At 34.5% G+C, this 22,118-nt stretch overlaps 1 protein-coding gene across 3 annotated transcripts in view; it reads right to left on the reverse strand.

The window, feature by feature from the left end:
• RAP1A (RAP1A, member of RAS oncogene family) overlaps positions 1–22,118 on the reverse strand; it is a 74,834-nt gene that overhangs the window by 44,740 nt on the left and 7,976 nt on the right. The gene's annotated exons all lie outside the window — the stretch shown is intronic.

The raw sequence follows: 22,118 nt of genomic DNA on the forward strand, positions 1-22,118 counted from the left end.
GCACTCAAGCCTAGGCGACAGAGAGAGACCGTTTCAAAAAAAAAAAAAGAATGAATGAATGAATGAATGAGTAGGAAAAAGAAAATAATAGTGCAAAGCATAATCCTTAGCAGGCCAAATTAGTTAATATGCCAGTTTAGAAGCCCTATGAAAACAAGAGACACTTGCCTTGGCTTTCTTCTTACATCTTGCCACTTCTGTCAAACAACAATATCTTGCTTACCCTTTCCTAGGACCTATAAAGCCATAACTGCTTCCTTTAACGATCCAAATCCTCTATGCCCTTTGAGGTGCATTTCAAGCCCCAACTTCAGAGTCATATCCATTAATTCATGCCTATAGTTTTCTTTTCTTTCCCCGACCTCCCATTACCTTTTTTTTTTTTTTTTTAAAGCATCTCTGGTTCCATTTTCTTTTGTTGAGATATAATTCACATACCATAAAATTCACCATTTTAAAGTATATTCTTCAGTGGTTTCTAAAACTATATTCACATGGATGTATAACAATCACCACTAATTAATTTCAGAACATTTTTATCACCCTAAAAAAAACCCCCGCATCCTTTAGCAGTCACTGCCCATTTCCCTCTCCCCACAGCTTCAAGCTACCACTAATCTACTTTCTGTCTCTATAGATTTGCCTTTTATGCACATTTCACAGAGATGGAATCATATAATATGTGGCCTTTTGTGTCTAGCTTCTTTTCTTTAATAGTACAATATTTTCAAGGTTCATTTGTGTTGCAGTATGTGTCAGTACTTCATTACATTTTTGTGGCTGAATAATATTCTGTTATATGGACATGCTATTTTATTTCTCCACTCATCAGTTGATGGACATTTAGGTTGTTTCCACTTTTTGTTTATTGTTATGAAAATTTGTGTACAAGTTTTTATGTAAATATATGTTTCCAATTTTCTTGGGTATATACCTAGAACTGCTGGGTCATATGGTAACTCTATGTTTAACTTTCTGAGGAATTGTCAAACTGTTTTCCATAGCAGCTGTACCATTTTATATTCCCATCAGCAAAGTATGAGAGTTCCAATCTCTCCACATCCTGCCAACACTTAGTATCTTTTAAAAAAATAATTATTATAGACATCTAGTAGATGTGAAGTGGTTTCTCATTGTGGTTTGATTTATATTTCCCTAAGGTTTCTGGTTACATTTTATGTGATATATATTCCTCTAATTAATAGTAAGCAGCCATTATTTTCTTTTTTTAAAATTTATTATTGTTGTTTTTTTAGAGAAAGGGTCTTGCTCTGTTGCCTGGACTGGAATGCAGAGGCATGGTCATAGCTCACTGCAGCCTCAAACTACTGGGCTTAAGTGATCCTCTTGCCTCAGCCTCACAAGTAGCTAGGACTACAGGCACACACTGCCATGCCTGACTAATTTTTTAAACTTTTTGTAGAGATGGGGTCTTGCTATGTTGCCCAACTAGTCTCAAACTGCTGGCCTCAACTGATCCTCCTGCCTGGGCCTCCCAAAGCAAACATTCTCTGTAAAGGGCCAGGTAATAATTTATGCTTTGTAAACCACATATGATCTACGTTGCTTTGTTTTTCGTTTCTTTTTAAAAAACAACCCTTTAAAAAGCAAAAGCTATTCTTAGCTTGAGGACCACACAAAACAGGCCTTGGGCTATAGTTTGGCAACCTCTCCTCTAATTGTTTCATAATTAGCCTTGCCTTCTCTATCAATGTCAACTTTGCTGAAAGCAGGGTAAGGACTATTTGTATTCCCTCATAGAGATTTGTGCAGGGCCCATGAATATAAGAACAGAAACTCTAAAAATACTTGAACTAAACTTCTTGCACAAAAAATGTCCTCAATTAAATATATATATTATATATATACAATTAAAATATATATATATCTCCCCTACAGGCATTACACAAAATAAAGCATACTAGTTTTAAAAATTATTACTACAAGTACAAAGTCATTTTTCTTTTTGGAATTGGACAGCTTAAGAATTTTGTAACCAGAGAAAGAATCTTTCATGTTACCCTGTGAATCAAAATTATAATCATAACTTATTAGAATAACTTTCTAGCATCAGATGTATTCAGAGGCCATACTTCTGAATCAAATATTTCTAAATCCCAAAGCTACAAATAATTTAAAATTTCAGTAATACAATGTGGCAGAACTTGCTATCTGTTCCTCTTACTCGATATATACCCAAAACAAAGAAACAAAAAAGTAGGAGCAAAGAGGATTTTTTAGGGTATGAAACTACTCTGTATGAAACTGTAATGTGGATACGTGTCATTATACATTTGTCCAAACCCACAGAACGTACAATATTAAGAATGAACCATAATGTAAATTACAGACTCTGAGTGATAATGTGTCAATGTATGTTTATCAATAACAGTTTGGTGGGGATTTGATAATACAGGGGGCTGCACATGTGGGGGGGGGGGTCAGGAGTATATGGGAAATCTCTGTACCTTTTGCTCAATTTTGTCATGAACCAAACTGCTCTAAAAAGAACTAAATCTATTAAAAAAAAAAAAGGTATATACTTCTGGTAAATGTGAAAATAACAATTTCAACAATCTGAATTTTTATATTCTGGAAATTATAAGTAGATCACATAGAAGAAGTGATTCCACATAGAAACTCTTTGATGTAGTAGAATGAAAACTAATATAAGAGATAGCAAACATAACTATTTATTTCTGGGTAAGTAAATGAATTTCTTTGAAGCCCACATTTCCCATCTTTAAAAGTAGCAGTGATACCTTCTGTCCTACCTTTTTTCACAGAATTGTGAAGATCAAATGAGACATAGTTTGTAAAGAGCACCCTACAAATATTATTCACATGTATTGTCAGAAGTGAAAACCAAGTTTTCACTATTAAAATAAGTATAAACAAGAATTCTCTGGGTCTTCATAGTTACAAGTATTTTTCCTAATAGTCCTAATGACATCAACGAACAGCATGGTGATTCTTTAAGCCTTTCTAACAGAGGAATGGAAATCAGCCCAAATTGGTCTCACCCTCTGAATGGCATAAAGGTTAACCAAGTGCATAAAAGCATTCAGACCGGGTCCCCAGGTCTTAGCAATCTAAGACAATGTTCATTCTTGTGCACCTTTAGCTTATTCTAGCTAAAAGGAATAATGTATTAAATATTCCTTTAAATACTAACCTGCTGCTAAAAATTCTATCGGAACCAAACAGTAACCTCAAAAATTAAGTCAGAATCAGTAGTAAAGTTTTGATCATCAACAGCAAAAGAAAGGGATAATAAAGCAATAACATCTAATATTCTGTGCTGAGTACCTTATATGGACTATAATGTTTAATTTTCATGACCACAGGTAGCGGTACTAGTAATATTATCATTCATAATTTATAGCAAAAGAAAATGAGTCTAAGAAAAGCATCTTAGCCAAAGGTCACAGATAGTCATCTGTGTAGGTGGGATCAGAATTCAGGCAACAAGACCCCAGTGTTCACACCCTTAAACTCTATGCTGTCTTTCCTATACACTAGCTAAACTGTGTGTTCATCAGATTTCATTTTCTATAGTAAAGGCAAAACAAAAACAAAAACAAAACCCAAGAAAAAGGCAAAATTGCCAGATGTGTGCTTCTATTTCATTTTCTTTCTATATCCAACTACTGGGGAACTGATGAAAAGTAGTTAATAACCAGAAGACCACTGACAGAAGACCAATGACAAATAGGGGGATGGATGAAGGGTTGAGATAACACTTCTTACATGTACTCATTCTAATAACCACTTCTACCTAAATTTTTAAAGTTCAAAATTATGCCTTGTTTCTTTGTTCACAGTGTCTGAATTCTTTTAAGTAAGCCCAATCCAATGACTTTAAGTCTGTAGTCATTGTATTGCTGCAGAGTAGAAGTACATTAAATACTTGAAATATTGCTTATTGGTAGAAACAGCACTGGAAAATATTTGGAATCATCCAGCTCCACCCACTTTCCATCATTATAACTAACTACTCCTACCTCCACTTTCCCAACTTCCATGATTATTTGTATGTATGCATCAATGCAAGGTCTGGCAAATAATGAGGGACTGCTTGCAGAAACCAATATATTACAACAGTCTCCTTGGAAATGCAATTCTGATCAAAGCTTTACAATACTTTATCACTTTGAGTATAACAATTCTGCTGGAAAAATTTTTGACTGGAAAGAAACATTTTTGACTGGAAAATACCTGCTTGATGAAAATAGCTGCTTGATGATAGTATCTAATTCTATTTTATAAAAGTTATGTCAGAATTGTATGTATCTCTCTTGTATCTAAAGAAGAATTGTATAGGGACATAGAAAACAAAACCTTGCATATGACATCAATATGTTGAAAGGCAGTGACCAAGGGTCACAAACACGCAAACATTTAAGGGTACTAAAAGAGCAGCAAAATAAATAACATTTAATAAAAAATAATTAAAATTACAAAAATAAAATGTGGGAGTATGAGAACAATCCTTCAAATGTTAAAAAAGAAATATTCCTATAGTAAATGATAAAATTTCCAGGCAACCACAGATGAAAAAACCTTCAATTAAAAAGAAATTATATTATAGTTTAACAGTGATTTTGTTATAATACACCTGAAAAAATGACTACAGAGCAATTTCTATGTAGAATTATTAATAGTGCTAAACACCAACTACACCAGCTATTTTCACGAAAGAGTAGAATTCTCAATACAGTATAGACTTGAAAGACTGATAATGTCATCTGTAACATTCATATTGATATGGAGAAATTTCTCAGTATATAGACCTATCTTAACTCTTCAGCATGTATGAAAGTATCAGAATGACAGCATATACAAACAGTGAAATTTGAAAAATGCTACATATAAATCAATTTCAAAATGACCACCTCTTAATGTTATGCTTGAAATCTAACACTTTGGAGTCACATAATTCTCAAGATTCTTAAAAAATGAGTTACTACAATCTTTTGTTGTTATCGTTTAACACCTTACCAATATAAATAACATCACATTAGTTAAAAGATACCAACCAATAAAAAATAAGTACTAAAATTCTCTACAAGGGTAAAGACAGCTTGCTTTGGGGCCTACATTTGGACTAAGAATATTACTGGAAAAAAGTATTTGCAGTCAAATCAAAAACTACCTGAACACAGGAGACACCTTAAGTATGACTAAAAGCCTTGAGGTTCAGGGTTCAAAGGAAGAAACAATTAAATACTATGATCAAATTTTCTAGAAGCTATAATCCTAACATGTATTAGATCTAGAGTCCTGATTCTAACAATATCTTACACTGGCAAGAAACAGATAATTGAATATCAGACAGAAATATCAATCTGTAAGGCATACTGAGCACAACAAATATCAAGCATTACCTCAATATCCAGTTAGAGAAAAAATATTATAATGGTCTCTAATATAATGACAAATATCTATTTTATTTATCTACTAAGGATATGAGAGAGTGAGAAACAAAGGAAAATATAACCAATTATCCAAATTTAACAAGAAAAAGATTATAATTCCTTTTCTCAAAGTATTAGTTTGATTAATGTTATGTTTGGGTAACAAAAACTTGGAAAAAGCCAAACTTAATTAGTTCTATACTGAGACAGATGCATTCCACTCTGATGGATGCTTTCATTTTTTATTCCCTCTGTCTGCATTTGATGAAATTTATTTACAAATTGTGCATCAAGTTAAAAAAAAAAAAAGGAAAAGGAAAACTGGCAGAATTTAAAGACAGAGAGATACATACTCTCTTTCCAAATGAGAACAAAACATCACAGTTCTAACTGGCAGGGATCCCCTATTAAATGGGCAGAGGTATACTAGTAGATATAAACACACTAAAATTAAAAAACCTGCCAAATTCATGTTATGAGAGAAAAGAGAAAGCACAGAAAAAAATCTGGCCATTTACTAGGAGTTCTGTCAAAACTGGGGTTGTGGGACGTATAAAAGGAAAACGAGGTTTACTTTCATAAGAATTTCTTACTGCCTCTTCTTCTATAAAAAAGGGAGCAAAAAGAATTATGCAGTGCAAATGACTCATGAGAAATGCTCCTCATCATTAAGAATTACTGGTAATTGTCTAAACTATTTTCCTTTTTTTTCAGCACCTGACGTGATATAAACGTGTGCATGAGTAATTTGAGGAAAACCCCCACAGCACAGGTTTTCCACCTCAATGAAACTTCAAACACTTTGAGGCCTTCATCTTCTCCCAGTCTATCACCTCTTGTCCTTTCCTCTTAAACCTGGACCCCAAGGGTGATTATCAGTGTAGCTTAGGAGTTACAAGCAGACTTTGGAACCTAAAAGCCCAGCTCTGCCACTTACTAGCTTTATAATCCTAGGCAAGTGTCTTAACCTCTCTGTGCCTCAGTTTCATCATGGGGATAACAGTGCCTACCTCACAAGGTTATTTTGAGTAAATGAATTAGTAACTAACCATAAAGCATGTGTATTAATATATATGTGCCCAGCACAGAGTAGGGGCTCAGCTCTATAAAAGTGTTTATTATAACATCACCATCTTTGTCTAGGTCTTCCTTCAGATCCCTATATTCCTTGTATTCCTGTTGTTCCACCATCAAATCAGCCAATATAACATCAACTCTGAATGAATCTTAAAATTTCTCTTCACTGCTAGAGAAAATATCATTATGTAACTGATATTGCTACTATAAATTCCTGGTCTAAAATCTCACCTGGGCCCTCAGTACTGTACACATCAATCCCTTGACCAATTTTTGCTCCACTTCCTCTCTCATTCCTTTCCCTCTTGATAAACCTATCAAGTCCAGTTCTATCATCTTTTTTCCTCAAATTCCACTCAAAGTATGAGGCTGTCCCTCCTCACATTTAAGGTCAGTCCTTTCACCTGCCCTCTGTATTTCCCCCTGCAATTCCTGGCAAGCTAAAAATGTACAACCCATACTTGACTCTGCTCCCCATATATTATACAATTGATAGCCAAGCTGATTCTGTGAATTTTGTCTCCTAAAAATTGCTATTTTTTGTATCCCTATGTCCACTGTCTTAAGACGTTCATCATCTCTTAACCAAATTCCTCCAAGAGAAATCAAAGAGATTAAGGAGAATGAGGGGAGTGCAAATATCAAGAGCTGAGGGAGGAGATGTAATATTTTGAATGTTCTTCAGCCTCCAGTCTTATACTCCTCAAATCCATCCTCCAATATAAGCCGAAATGATTCGCTTAAAATGCAAACTTTGACTATTGTAGTTCATCTGCCTAAATACCTTAAATAGTTTATACCACCCTCTCCCTACGAGTTCTTAACCTTTCAGGTTAAAAGACTAGATCCTCTGCCCACCAACCATGGATGTATTTTAGGGGATATAAGAACCTCTTGAAATGCTTTGCAAAACAAAACAAACCCAAGCCTTTTTAAAAGCCTACATAGAGTTTTCTAGAGAGAGAAGGTGGCTCAAAATTTGGTCCAAAAATTTCAAATTTTCAAAGGGGCCTATGACCCCCACCCCCAATTCATTATTCTAGAGGGTAAGGCCCAAGCTCATTATCAGGGCTTATAATCGCCTACATATTCTGGCCCTGATCCATGTCAGTTTTACCAGCTGTCCCTCTATCTGGGCAGATATTAAGAGTTGGTAAAGTGGACATCTGTTATTCTTTCTTTTGGTAACAGTATCCTGACTCTCTGCTGGGAAACAATCCTTATCTCCCTGAATGCAGTTTGGGTGGGAATGTCAAGGTATCTCAACCTCTACTGGGCAAGCAAGACATGTGACCCAAACTCAAGCTAGACCAATGAACTTGAGTTTCTCAGAAAGCTAACTAAATCTTGAGCAGAATGATGTGAGGATGAAAAATGGTTAGAACTAATTCATTATAACTGTAGCATGCTAAAGACACTGTTTCTTACTGCTACCTAGGTCCTACCCCTGCAAACTGCCCTAGTTCTCAGAGCTCCCTGGGCCCTACTTGCTCATTTTTAACTTAAATCTTGTTATTTGACATCCTTCAAGTAACAATTTTTCTACTTAAATTAACCATTTTAGCCATTTGTTCATCCTTTTATTGGGAAATATTTATTGAACTCTGTGATGGCTGTAAATGTCAACTTGGCTAGTCTACAGTACACAGTTACTCAAACAAACAGGAATCTAGGTGTTTCTATGAAGGTATTATGTAGATGTGGTTAATATCTACAATCAGTTGACTTCAAGTAAAGGAGATTATCCTAAATAATGTGGGCAGGCCTCATTCAATCAATTGAAAGGCCTTAAAAGCAAAACTGAGGTTTCCCTGAAGATACTCTGCTGCAAGACTGCATTACTAGCTCCGGCTGGAGAGCTTGCAGCTTGCTGACCGGCCCTTTAGATTGTGGACTTGCCAGCCCCCGACAATCGTGTAGGCCAATTCCTTGAAATAAATCTCTTTATTTATATAGTGTGTGTGTGTGTGTGTGTGTGTATGCATGCATTTGTCTTACTAGTTCTGTAGGTATCTGTCCAGTTCCCTGACTAATACAAACACCAACTATATATTGGTGCCAAGGATAAGCATGGGTTGTCATCTGTTTGCAGCTGTGAGTCTGAGACAAAGGACCTAGCTTCATATACATTCGAAAAACATTTAAGTTAAATTTTGTACCAAAGAATAAAATCTCTAGTGAAAAAAACAACACAGTGGTGTTTCTGTTGCTTGCAAAGAACCCTAAATATAGTTATTTACGTCACTGTTTGAGAGAGAGTCAACAGTTTCACTGTTTCACATGTGTTAATAAAGCAGTTTAGGCCGGGCGCTGGGAGGCTGAGGTGGGTGGATTGCTTGAGCTCAGGAGTTCGAGACCAGCCTGAGCAAGAGCGAGACCCCGTCTCTACTAAAAATAGAAAGAAATTATATGAACAACTAAAAATACATATAGAAAAAATTAGCCGGGCATGGTGGCACATGCCTGTAGTCCCAGCTACTTGGGAGGCTGAGGCAGGAGGATTGCTTGAGCCCAGGTGTTTGAGGTTGCTGTGAGCTAGGCCGACACCACGGCACTCTAGCCTGGGCAACAGAGTGAGACTCTGTTTCAAAAAAAAAAAAAACAAAACAGTTTAAGTTCAAACCTGTGAGTAGAATTTTTAAATTCTAAATTTGATGCCAGAAAAATAATTTTCTCAATTACTCCGAAATACAGTGAAATTAAAGAATGAAGGCATTCTCAAGAAAGAAAAGGTGACTAATATAGTTGTTAGAATGTGTAGGCTCCTTTACTCTACTTAGGGGTCAATAAACTATGGCCCAGAGGTCAAATCTGGTCCACTGCCTATTTTTGTGCAGCCTATGAACTAAGCATGGTTTTTATATTTTTAAATATTGTTTTAAAAAAATCAAAAAAGGAAAATAATACTTTGTGACATGTGAGAATTATTTGAAACTTAACTTTAAGAGTCCATAAATAAAGCGGGCACAGCCATTCTCATTTGTTTACATATGGTCTATGGCTGCTTTCACCCTACAACAGCAGAGTTAGATATTTTCAAGAGACCCTAAAAACCTGAAATATTTATTATCTGGCCCACTACAGAAAAAGTTTGCTAACCCTTGCTCTAGTTTATCAGAGGAAGCATTAACTTCAGGAGGAATGGGCAAGAAAAGGGTAAGAGATGTTAGAAAAGAGGATGTAAGAAATAAATTAATTGAAACTTATTTATTGCATACTTTCCATGTACAAAGTACTATTTGAGTACTTTACATGTGTTAATATTTGTAATCCTGACAATGTTCCTATGGGGTGGGGACTATCGTCCCCACCTTATAGATGAGGCAGAAAGGCTAAAACTAATTTGTCCAAGCTCAACAGACATAAATTATAGAACCAGGATTACATCCCAGGCAGTTTGGCTCCAGCATCCGTGTGGCTAACCACAATTCCATACTGCCTTATCAGTCACCTTCTTGTCTATCTACTCTGCACTGCACAAATGATGTTGATTTTCCTTAGAATTTAAGTATTACAAACTCTGTGGATGAACCAATATTAGAATAAATCAGAAGTTTGTGGCAGTACATTTCTTAGAGAATCTGAGGGATTACAAAGACCTATGCATGCGCATATATCTTTTTTCTTGAAGGCAGGAAAACGGGGGGGGGGGGGGGGGGGGGGGGGGCGGGGAGAGATGGCCCCTTGAATTCAACCATTGCCTTCCCTCAAACTATGCTTGAACTCGGAAGCTCATGCAAGCTTTTATATGCAGGCTAATTTAAAGCATGTTCTCCTCCCACATGCCTTGCGTCATTATGACCAATTAATTAAGAATCTAGATGGTGAAGTTAGAATGTGGGTATTTCTCCAAGCTCCCCAGTTTAGTGTACAGCCAAGCCATAGTTGAGACCCACCACAACCATCCACTCTTTCTCTCCTTTCAAGGAGAAGAATGGTAATGAAAAGAAAAGAATAGGAGTGAGGAGAGAATCAAAGGTAAAGATGGGGGAAACTTGACAAAATTTAACTTTGAAGAATCGAATTTTTATTTACTAGCATGTTAGCAGGTGTGAAAACAAAACCAATTATTTCTATACATGCATATAAGTACATTTTTACAGGAAATGTATGTAAAGATACACAGAAAACTGATAACCATTATTTTTGTCTCATTTGTATTCTTTTTTTGATCTGTCCTTTTTTGTGTTATCTATTTATTCCTTTTACAATTTATTAAATAAAAATAATGAATTTTTAAAAAATAATGTGACTAAAAGGATGTCAAGGATTACTAATACTTTGAATAGAAAAATAATTATTAAAAGGGCTAGTAAAAATTATATGATGCTTTCCTGAAAGGCAGCTTACTTTTAGAGCACAAAACATAAAAATAAAATCTCCCAACCAACTTCTATAAACAGTGGAAATGTATATTCTAACAAAACCTATTAAGGAATCCTTGCTACCAAGTGGCTATATTACCAATTAAAGTCCTACTGGTACTAATTTATCACAATACTTAGTGAGAGGGAAAATATTTTAGATAATGAGAAAATGGAAATATCTAAAACAAACATCACATAAATTCTAATTTTTGTAATCATTTATAATCTCACATAATATTTAGTTAAAAGCAAATATCTTCCTTTAAAAAAAATCAAATATCCTCCTTATATGGACTATTCATTTAAATGAATCTAAAGTTTTTATATGGCTTTAGTCTTCAGAAAATAAAGAAGTAGGTAATGAGAGTAGGTAAGGCTGTATCTAAGTAATCATATAGGCTTGGCCAAAGGTCTAAAGTCATACTGAGTTAATGCTCAAGCATGGGTTGTCCATTTGTTTGCAACTGTGATTCTGAGATAAAGGATTCCACTTCATGTACATTCACAAAGCATTTAAGTTAAGTTTTGCACCAAAGAATAAAATTTCCAATCTCGTTAAATGGTAAATCTCAACAGACAAAATCACTGTTGAGATGTTAATGTTTATAAGCATACCATGTGTGAAAAACAAAAACAAAACAAAACATCATGAAGGAAAAGAGTTGATTTTTCACTTTGATAGATGAAGATCCATAATCCAAAGCAAGGTAAACCTTTGAAATGAGCCTAACTTAGCTGTGGTGACAAGTCAACTCCAAGAAAGGCTAATCTTAGAAAACTGTCCTGTCTTACTTGCCTGGGTACTCACTATCATTTATTATATTTATTATGATTAGTCTTCATCTTAGTGGTGAACGCAGTACTCTTGGGAGAGATTTTTTTCATTACAAAAGTAAACTAACTCTTCTAGAATAATAAAAGCATTTGAAAATCTCACCTGAGCGTATGTCCCAAGAAAGAAAGTTAGCTCACAGATAGTATCACAGTTGCTAATAGTATCAGAACCAACATTTAAGGATTTTAATAATGGTGTGGGCAGCTAAATTTAAAAGACAGTCTCCAAAAAAAGTAGTGCTTTTCATTATAAAAGACTAAGACACATTTCTACTTTAAAAACCAAAGCATAATTTTTTTTAATTCTTTTGTAATGTTTACTGATTTCTCATAAAGAAACCTGCTGGAATCCAGAAAAAACTAGATTAAGAATCTATAAAAATTAAACGCTGACTCACAAAAGTGTTACTTAATATAACATCTATTCTGATATATTTTAAACTTTATTAGACTCTAAACCTCAGAAAAATATATGAATAACTCTGAATACATAAGCATAGCAACTCTATAAAAATAAGCAGCAACAGCATAGTATGAGACACCTAAAATAAGTACATTCCCAGAAATGTAAAAGAGAGAGTGTATCTCCTTTAAAAAGAATAAAAGATAGTAGGGAGTGTACAAGTCCAATATACTTCAATCAATAAACCAAAGACTAAAAGGCATATTTGACAGAAATGTTGTAGTTCCAAGAATTCCCAGAAAGCTCATAGCTCAATAGCTTGTCTGTTCACTGTGCAACTTACAGGTGCTTTTAGAGTTCTGAATTACTGCCAGGCACTAAAAGTTCTCAAAATCTGTATTATTCTATTTTAAAATATATATACTTGTCTTAAAAAAAAAAAAAAAACCTAGCCAAAATTAAACTGTGAGTTGTAATCTGAAAAATATAAAGGCACACCCGTCTACTTATTAGAACATTTTATATTTCCAGATATAAAAGTATAACACTGGAAAGCTATAGTAATTAAAATCTGGTACCAATACCAGAGTAGGTAAATAAAGGAATAAAAAAACAGAAAACACAAAAAAAGACGTGAGCATATAAAGTATTTCCAATTCTTAAATGACCCAGCAATTCTACCACAAATGGGAATTTATGACACAGAAACAAACAAGCAAACAAAAATGTATGCAAAAACAAAACAAAATATAAAACAGAAGATCCTTCAACAGAAGAACGTACAAATTACTCCACATCATACAGCTTAAAAGAAAGAGATAGAATTCTTTCATAGTGGTGTGAAGACATGACCAAAGTCCTTTAGGCAAAATATATCAGGCAAAAAAGCAATTGGCTACAGTTAAGGGACAATGGATTCTTCTTTTGAAAAAGATAGTTATAGCTATATATAATTTTTACATAAATAAAATATATAGCTTTTTATATTAGAATACACAGGAAAAGGTTGGACAAATATTCACTTTAATGGTGGCTGTCCTTGGGGAAAGGGATTTTCACTTTCTAAGTTATGTATACCAAAAAATATTAACATGTACAGAATAACTCCACTTCTTGGAATTTATCCTAAGGCAACAATTAAGGCTGCATAGAAAAATTCTACTACAATGATATTCATAGCAGAGCTTTTATAAAAATTAAAAACTATAGAAAATCATTCAAGTAAATGATGCCAAAGTCACATAATGGAATACTATATATCCATATTATTTATCCTTTAGATATGATACTGTTAACATGTACATAATTTGTCATGAAAAATTCACAATACCTTAAGATAAAAGAGAACATGAAATAATTATGTATCTGATTTCATTTTTGTTAAAAAAAATACATATATGCATTGAACACCACTGAGAAAGATGTACACCAAAATGTTAACACACTGAGAGGTAAAATTAAGGGTGACTTCTTTTAGCTTATTGCATGCATTTTCAACAGGGCCAATAATGCCCCAATGGGGTGAAAATTGGCTCTCGAAGGGCCAAAAAATAAACCTCACTCTTTTAGTGTATAAAGCACAGATACACGTACAATACATAAGCAAATATATATACAGTTATATCTGTGACATTAAAATTTCATGATGGAGACACTCAGTAAAAAGATATCTAAAAAGACTGGAGGGGGATGATAATGATAAAAAGGTTGAAAAACATTGCCTCATTGGTACTTTCTCACTTTTTTCTACAATGAACTTGGTATCACTTGGGTTTGACTTCATTAATCTATGTACATTTAATTAATTAAAAAGGTAAAATGGAACATACAATGGAAAGTTAAGACCATTAATTTTCATTACTAAACATGAAATGTACTCCTTTATTCCTAATGCTTTGAAAATATCATACTAAAAATGAAAATATAGAGAGAAATAAATTGAAAAAGTACTGCATCAGAATCATCTGGGGATCACCTAGAGGAGTAAAATACAGCTTTCTAGGCCTTATCCCAGACCTATAAAATCAATATTTCTGTGGGTGGGGTTATAGAGTACGCATTTTAGGCCACAGGAGGTAGCTTTCATTAAATGAGGCACATTTACATCATCATATCACTCCATGGAAATATGAAATCCAGACAAATATATTTCAATTTGGTCTAAGAAATTCTTAAAATGATGTGCTGAAGTGATAAATATAAAAATAATCCAAGAGCCAGGAAATCTAGGAATTCCCACTAAGCTCCCTTTCCTTTAATGAACTGGAAGATTCAAATTTCTTCATAAACTAATAAATACCATCTATTATTCATCACAGTATCTGTGTACAAGATATTGTGAAGGACACACAAGAAATAAGCGACATGTATAAGTTGCCACTAAAATAAATTTACTTTATTACTGTGGTGTTGTAGAAAAGCAAGAGTTTCTCTAAATCTGCAAAAACCAGCATTAGCCATTGGCTTTCTCTGGGCACTATTGGTCACAAAGAAATATAGTTTTTAATCCTATGATGAAAATTTAAAAAGTAGAAAACAAAAGTCACTGTTGCATAATAAAAACTGAGATATTATCAGTGATACTCAATTCTTTAGTCAACAGATTTGTTTGGCATATCAGCCTTGAAATACGCAGGATTCAAAATTTTGTCTACACTAGATTACAAATTTCCCATGTTAAATACTTTAAGTCTAAAATGCTTAGACTTAAATGCTAAAGACTTATTGTATACATAAATAATGAAACTACTTACATGAATAGCTAACAGTACCGCTTAAATACACAAGTTTGTGTGGGGAAGACACAAGGTTAATCAACATAGGGGATATGAAGTGTAAGATACTGTACCAGTCTCTAGTGATCTTTTACTCCAGTTCGTAGAGACAACAATGCCAACTTTTTGGTAACAGCAGTAATAATATTTAAGTGCTTTCTGCATGTCAGGCATACTTATTTTATCCTCAAACAAGACTAAGAAATAGATATTGTTCTTTTTCCATTTTATAGATGAGAAAACCGAGAAATAAAGAGGTTATGGAACAGCTGGTAGGTACCTAATGCAAACTTTTGCCAAGTGTTTTGCCTGCTGACCACAAATATATTATCAAATGGCCAAATATTCAAAATGACATTTAACATACCATTTATATAAATAAGTTTAAATTCTATAATTAAACACTTTTCCATAAAACAATATATACATGAATGTAACTAAGGCACACCTGAGTTAGAAGAATAAAAAAGGTTTCCAAGGCGTGGTTATCAATAGTGCAAGACTTTTCCCATTCAGGGGTGGGGAACCTGCAGCCTTTTGATTTCAAGATTCTTCTTTTTTAAGCACCAAAGGAGGCAAGAAAAGATTCATCTTTCTCTGCTGCACCCCTTTTAATAAAAGGATTTGTTCTACAAAATTTGGATTCAGTCAAAAGGCCGCACTTAAGGACCTAGGAGGCCACATTTTGCCTTACGGCTGCAGGTTCCCTACCCCTGCATGGCAACTAACTTTTACGTCTGTTTTAAACTACAAACTTTTATCATAACATATAATTCCATTTCATAAATTCTATTTAATTCATTTGTAAAGCCTTTAAACTCATTTTATCCCCTAAGAATCTTCATCTTTAAAAGTTTCATTATATTTAATTTCATACTCTATAATGAATTCATTTTAGAACTTTCATTTTCTGGTTATAAAATATATGGGCAACGTATAAAGTTCATAAAATAAAAGGTTTAAAGAGGAAAATAAAAAGCACCTGCAATCCCACAACTTGGAGGTAACAATTTAGGTTCTCTGGTGTATTTCTTTTTAGCCTACATTCCACACATGAATACTATTTTGTAAAAATAAGCACCAAAATCATACTATGTAAACACTGGCCATTTGTTTTTTTCCCTTAACAATAGAGCACTTTTTAAAAATAGGGCAGACAAATGCAATTTTATGACTGATTTTCTAAAGAACACTTTGACTCATAGGACTAAAAAAAATAGTTTATTATATTGTGAAAATTAATCACAGGGTGGGAGGGGATAGGTGGTCCTTCACATAAAGAGCCCTCTCTCTTTTGCAAGTATTTGAATGTTTTAAAAAAATCATTTTTAAATTTTACTGATTAGAAAAGCATTTTCACTACTAAAAAACTTCACATGTCCATCCTCAGTATGTCAGCACACAGGGGACACTGAACACATGGTTATGTAAGTGTTATGGTTGCAAAAGATCGAAACTGTGACAATTCACTGTGAGACACAAGCTCAGCCCAGTACCCTTGAAACTAAGCAGAGTCAGCTAAGAGAACCACAAAGCAATGATTCTTTATATCCCGTTATCTAAAGCCCATTATTGCTTACATACACATGTAAGCAGATGGCACTGAGTGGTGACACGATCTCAAGCTTGTGCTGTTGATGAAAGTAATACAAGTCTAAAGCATAATGGGAATAACAGGATGACTACATCATCTAAAATCCTCCTACCCGTGGTTTCGACTGAAGATTTCGGTTGGTTCTTGAATTATAATGCTGTCGTATTCCAATGTAAAAATTATAACATTTGAGTGAAATACTAGTCAGATATTACTAAACAATTATTTAAAAATCAAAGGGATGTTTTACAACTGAAATTTGTCCTAAATGTGAAACTCAATGGTCAAAAGGCACAAAAACATCTTTAAAAAGCATACAATATTTGACCAATTTTGAGTTACTATAGTCCAAGACTTATTTGAATGTAAAAGAATCACCAATACAATAACATATGAAAATCTAAACATACAAATAAAGGTGGGTCTGATTATAAGATTCTCCTTCCCAAATCACTTACCCATGGTTTTTCTTAAATTAATCTGATATCCTTAAATAATTAAATTTATAAAAGTTCCACCCATATCCGTTTTTAGATATACATGGCCTGGTGCAGTGGCTCACATCTGCAATCTCAGCACTTTGGGAGGCCTAGGCAGGAGCACTGCTGGAGCCGAGGAGTTTGAGACCAGCCTTGGCAACATGGCAAGAGTACTTCTCTACAAAAATTTTAAAAATCATCCAGATTTTTTAAATGTGTGTAGTCCCAGCTACTGGGGAGACTGAGTCAGGAGGACAGCATGAGCCCAGGAGTTTAAGGTTATAGTGAGCTATGATTAGGCCACTGCACACTCTAGCTCTGGGCAACAAAGTAAGATCCTGTCTCAAAAAACAAAACAAAACTCTAATTATTAATTAATTTGAAGAATTAGAAACTTTATAAACATGGGATTTAGAGATCTCATAGTTGCATTCTGTGTCAGTATAGACATCAGTTGAATAAAAAAACCTTCTCATTATACATATTTCTTTATACCCCTCTAACCATTAAATGTTACAGAATTATCAGTTTGTATTTTTGAACAAACCACACATGCTTACATACTAATAGAAGAGAGAAACAAAAACATGCCCATCTATACACACACCCCACTGTGATAGTCAGACATTAGGTAGATAACTAATGTTGGCTACATAAACTTTTTTTGTGTTTGAGACAGGGTCTCTCTCTGTAGCCTCAGCTAGAGTACAGTGGCGTCATCATAGCTCACTGCAACCTCGAACTCCTGGGCTCAAGTGATCCTCCTGCCTTAGCCTAGCTGGGACTATAGATGCACACTACCACCCCCAGCTAATTTTTTCTATTTTTTTGTAGAAATGGGAGTCTTGCTCTTGCTCAGGCTAGTCTCAAACTCCTGGTCTCAGGCAATCCTCATACCTTGGCCTCCCAAAGTGCTAAGATTACAGGCGTGAGCCACTAGCTTGGCCTACATAAACATTTTGACTACAGTTATTCAATCACCTCACTTCAGAATACTATAGTAAATTGCTAAATGGTTACAAAAATAGCTAAGAGATACAAACAGAACCAAAAGATGATATCAATTGTGCATATGAGGATCTGTAAAGCAGGTATTTTTTTAAAAGCTGAAAACTTTAAGTTAACAAAACCTAACAGAAAATTACACTAAGTGTCTGGTCATTACTTCCCTCCTCAGAATTTTTACTGTGTGATTTATTATAAGCAATTTAAACATCATTGGGGAGGGGTGTTGCAGAAAAAAAAGACAGGTGAAATCAATTATTTCTGAAGAAATTTCCTAGACATCTAGGAGAAAAACGGTGTGACCCACAAAAAAAGGATTACAGGGGCAGAGGAAGTCTTTTGTCATTTACTGTCATTCACTCTCTTATTCATTCATGCATGCAAGACACAAATATTTACTGATCAACTATTTTCTGCTTTGCACTGCAGAAGTACAAGAAGGGACTTCTTGCATGATCCTCTATAATTAGAGCTGTGTGAATTTTCATAAATCATATAATTACTTTGACTGTAAAAATTGGACAATAACCAATATCTACTTCATAAATTTGCCATGCAGGTTAAATGGGATGAAGGGGTCTACCTTCAAAAAAAAATATTAGACCCCTCTCCTGTAGGTCTCCCTAGAGATTAGGACATTTATCAGTGGTTCCCAACCTTTCTATGAAAAATCTCTCTTATTCTCCATGGATTCTATGTCTTTAAAGATTTTTATCTACCAACTGCATTGACATTTTATTAGCCAGATAAGTAAAGGCTAATCAGAACTATCACACTGTCAGACATAAAAACTAATGAAACTTTGGCCGGGTACAGTGGCTCATGCCTGTAATCTTAGCACTCTGGGAGGCTGAGACGGGAGGATCGCTTGAGCTCAGGAGTTTGAGACCAGCCTGAGCAAGAGTGAGACTCCATCTCTACTAAAAATAGAAAAAATGAGACAGGTGCGGGTGGTGGGCATCTGTAGTCCCAGCTACTCGGGAGGCTGAGGCAGGAGGATCTCTGGAGCCCAGGAGTCTGAGGTTGCTGTGAGCTAAGCTGACGCCACAGCACTCTGGCCCCAGCAACAGAGCGAGACTCAAAAAAATAAATAAATAAATAAAAACTAATGAAACTCAATGCTAGGTTTTTGACAGGCAAGCACAATATTTTATTTCATTAACAACTTGCAAGTCACCACAATGTATGGTAATAATTTGAGGTAATTAGCCCCAAAGACTTAAATCAATATAATTATAGGTCAACAAAAAGATGCACAATATTTTATCTGTATAAATCTTTTTAGAGAAAACACACAATTTTCATAAGACTTTTTACAGTATTAAAAATAATTCCATCCTATCTCTGCAGACCCCTAGGAAATACATAATTTATGGACCATACGTTAGTGATTTTGTATGTCTACAAAAACCGGTTACCCTACAGGTTTGTTTCAAGTCAGTATAATTAGTAACACGTCTTCAAATTTGAACATGACACATATTTATCCGTAAAGAGAAGTAATGATATTCAGTGTCTTTTCTTTATAAGAACAAAATCCAAACCCTTTACCATGGACCTATGTGATTTGCTCCCTACCAACCTCATCTACTAGTCTCTTCCCAGCCTTGTGATAACAAGAGCCTTCTTGTTATTCTTTAAACATGACTTCCTACTTCCCACTTTAGGGTCTTTGCACCAACTGGGCCCTCTGCCTGGTTCCCTTTTCTTGCAGGTGTGTGGTGCTTTGTCATTCAGGTCCCACATTAAATATCACCACCTCCGGGAGCTTTTCCTCAACACTCCATTGCTCTATCATTTTCCCTTGCTATAGTTTTTTCATGGCATTTGGATCCTCTGAAATGATCTCATTTACTTGTTTGTTTACTGTTTCTCTGTACTACCACCAACCCTTCACTGGTATAAAACGCTCCATGACAGCCCATCTTATTCACTGCTAAATCTCTTGTTCCTAGAATAGTAGCAGACACCCAATAATCACTCAATAAATATTTGCTGGATGACTAACCAAACTGTTTAATATTATTTTTGGGGAATGACTTATTTCTTAGTAAAGAACTTACACTTAGCATTCAAAATTGCTGATTCAAAAGGAATAAAAAAAAAACTTTCCATAAATAAGAAAAATGTACACAATATTCTATTCAATCAGTGGATTTCATTTTCTTTTATTTTAATCCTTTGGAATAGAAGGATATAAAAGTCTCTTCATGTTTCAGACTCTTCATATGGCACCTCATGTAAAACTTGAATGAACTATCTTATAATAGTATACCGTGAACTGCTAGCTACTTACCTAACAATTTATTCTTCTAGCGAAGATGCAAGCAGGTTTCTAAGAATGTAAGACATACAGAAAGGCCACCATAGTGACAGTGCCAGCCAGAATGGCCCAAATCAGGGAATATCCTGTTCTCTCAGCTATTGTTTGAGGATGCTAGTGGGGGTACGGAGAGATAGCAATCAGTACTAGGAGAATGACTGTAGCTCTGATTTCTGTTGACATATAAGCAGAAATATCCTCAAACCTATCCAAAATAGACTCAACTGGAAACTTACAGTATGTGACATTAAATCATTATTTTGAATAGTAAATGAATTCATCATTCAGTTGACCAGATGTGGGCTTTTGTAGTTTCGCATAAGAAAAACACAGTATTTGTAAAAGAGTAACACACACAATCTCCAACTCTATTTGCTACATTTGCTTATTAATTTAAAAATATTTTCAAGATATTTTCAATGATACTTTGAAAGGGAAGAGATCTGAATAAAAATAACAGATAAATAAAGACTTTATTTCTGAATTTAGACAATATTTGAAAACTAAAAAATGCTAACATCTTGGAAGTATCACAGCCTGAATTTTTAAAAAATTGGGGGTTGCATCTTTTTTCGACTCCAAGATAGTGAGCAGATAATTCATAGCTCATATGAGTTTACTGATCAGTCAAAAAGATATACTATTAATATCAATCTTTTGGCTACCTGGCTTGTATAATATTCAGCCAAGTGGAAAGTACAAGTAGAAACACAGAATGACTAAAAATGGCATCTACAAACTCATTTTTTTTAAATTGGGAAATTAAGGGGTAAGAAAAAGAACAAGAATACTAAAAGTAATATTTTTTTCTAAAGATCACATACTCAATTTCCTATTTTATTGTTGCTCCATATTTTACTGCCTTTAATATTCTAAGCTGCTTAACAAACAAGAAATCTATATTTCACTTCTCATCACTTCTGCTCAAACAACTGGTATTTTTAAAGTCTAGCAGTAATCATGAATGTAAATCATGTAAATCATAAAAACCACAAACAGAAGAATTTCACCTTACAGTTAAGAATTTTAAGATAATACCTCCAGAAATACAACGTTTAAAGTAAGGATTCCCTGTGTTAACCAAAAACTCAAAATGCTAACTAAATAAAATTTCTGCAGGAGACTGTACATATCTTAAAAAAAAAAAAAGCATAAACATATGCTTTTCCCTGATGAAATGATAGGAATCTTTTACCCTTCAATTAAAAAAAAAAAAAAAGTAGTAACAACCAAAGTGTACTGAATCCTCTCTTCTCGCAAAGGTTGCCTAAGTTCATGTGGCCTAGATGTTAAACTCAGACTGTTTCTTTTAAATTCAATTTCCAATTGGTTACACAGAACTTTACAAGGGTGACTCCCAGCAATTGCCCCAAAACTTTCCCTCTTGTTTTCCATTAGACCTTCAGATTTTGCCTTACCTGTGGTTATTAATACATCCTCACTGTCTTCAGTCTCTTCCTTCCTCAATTCATTCTGTACTCTGTAACCAAATTCCTTTTACTTTTGATGAACGCTCTTATCAAGCGTTCATTGATAAGTCACTGTCCTCATACCAAAACTTCCTGTGCTCCTGAATAAAGTTTACACCAAGCATTCAATAACTTATAAAGTCTAGCCCCAATCAATATGTATGGCTTTATCTCCATTATTTTCTAACTATACAAAAGCCCAGGCTCTGTCAAACCAATCTCCTGTCATCCAACTACACCCAACTATTTTTTATCTTGGCACATGCCATTCCTACCACTAAGAACATCCACCATTCTCCTCCTCCCTCTGCCATTGCTCACCATGGCCCATTTGCATCTCTGTATTTATTCATGTAAACAAGGACACAGAAACAAG

The sequence above is a fragment of the Eulemur rufifrons genome, chromosome 8 (assembly GCF_041146395.1).
Source record: "Eulemur rufifrons isolate Redbay chromosome 8, OSU_ERuf_1, whole genome shotgun sequence".
Lineage (NCBI taxonomy): Eukaryota > Metazoa > Chordata > Mammalia > Primates > Lemuridae > Eulemur > Eulemur rufifrons.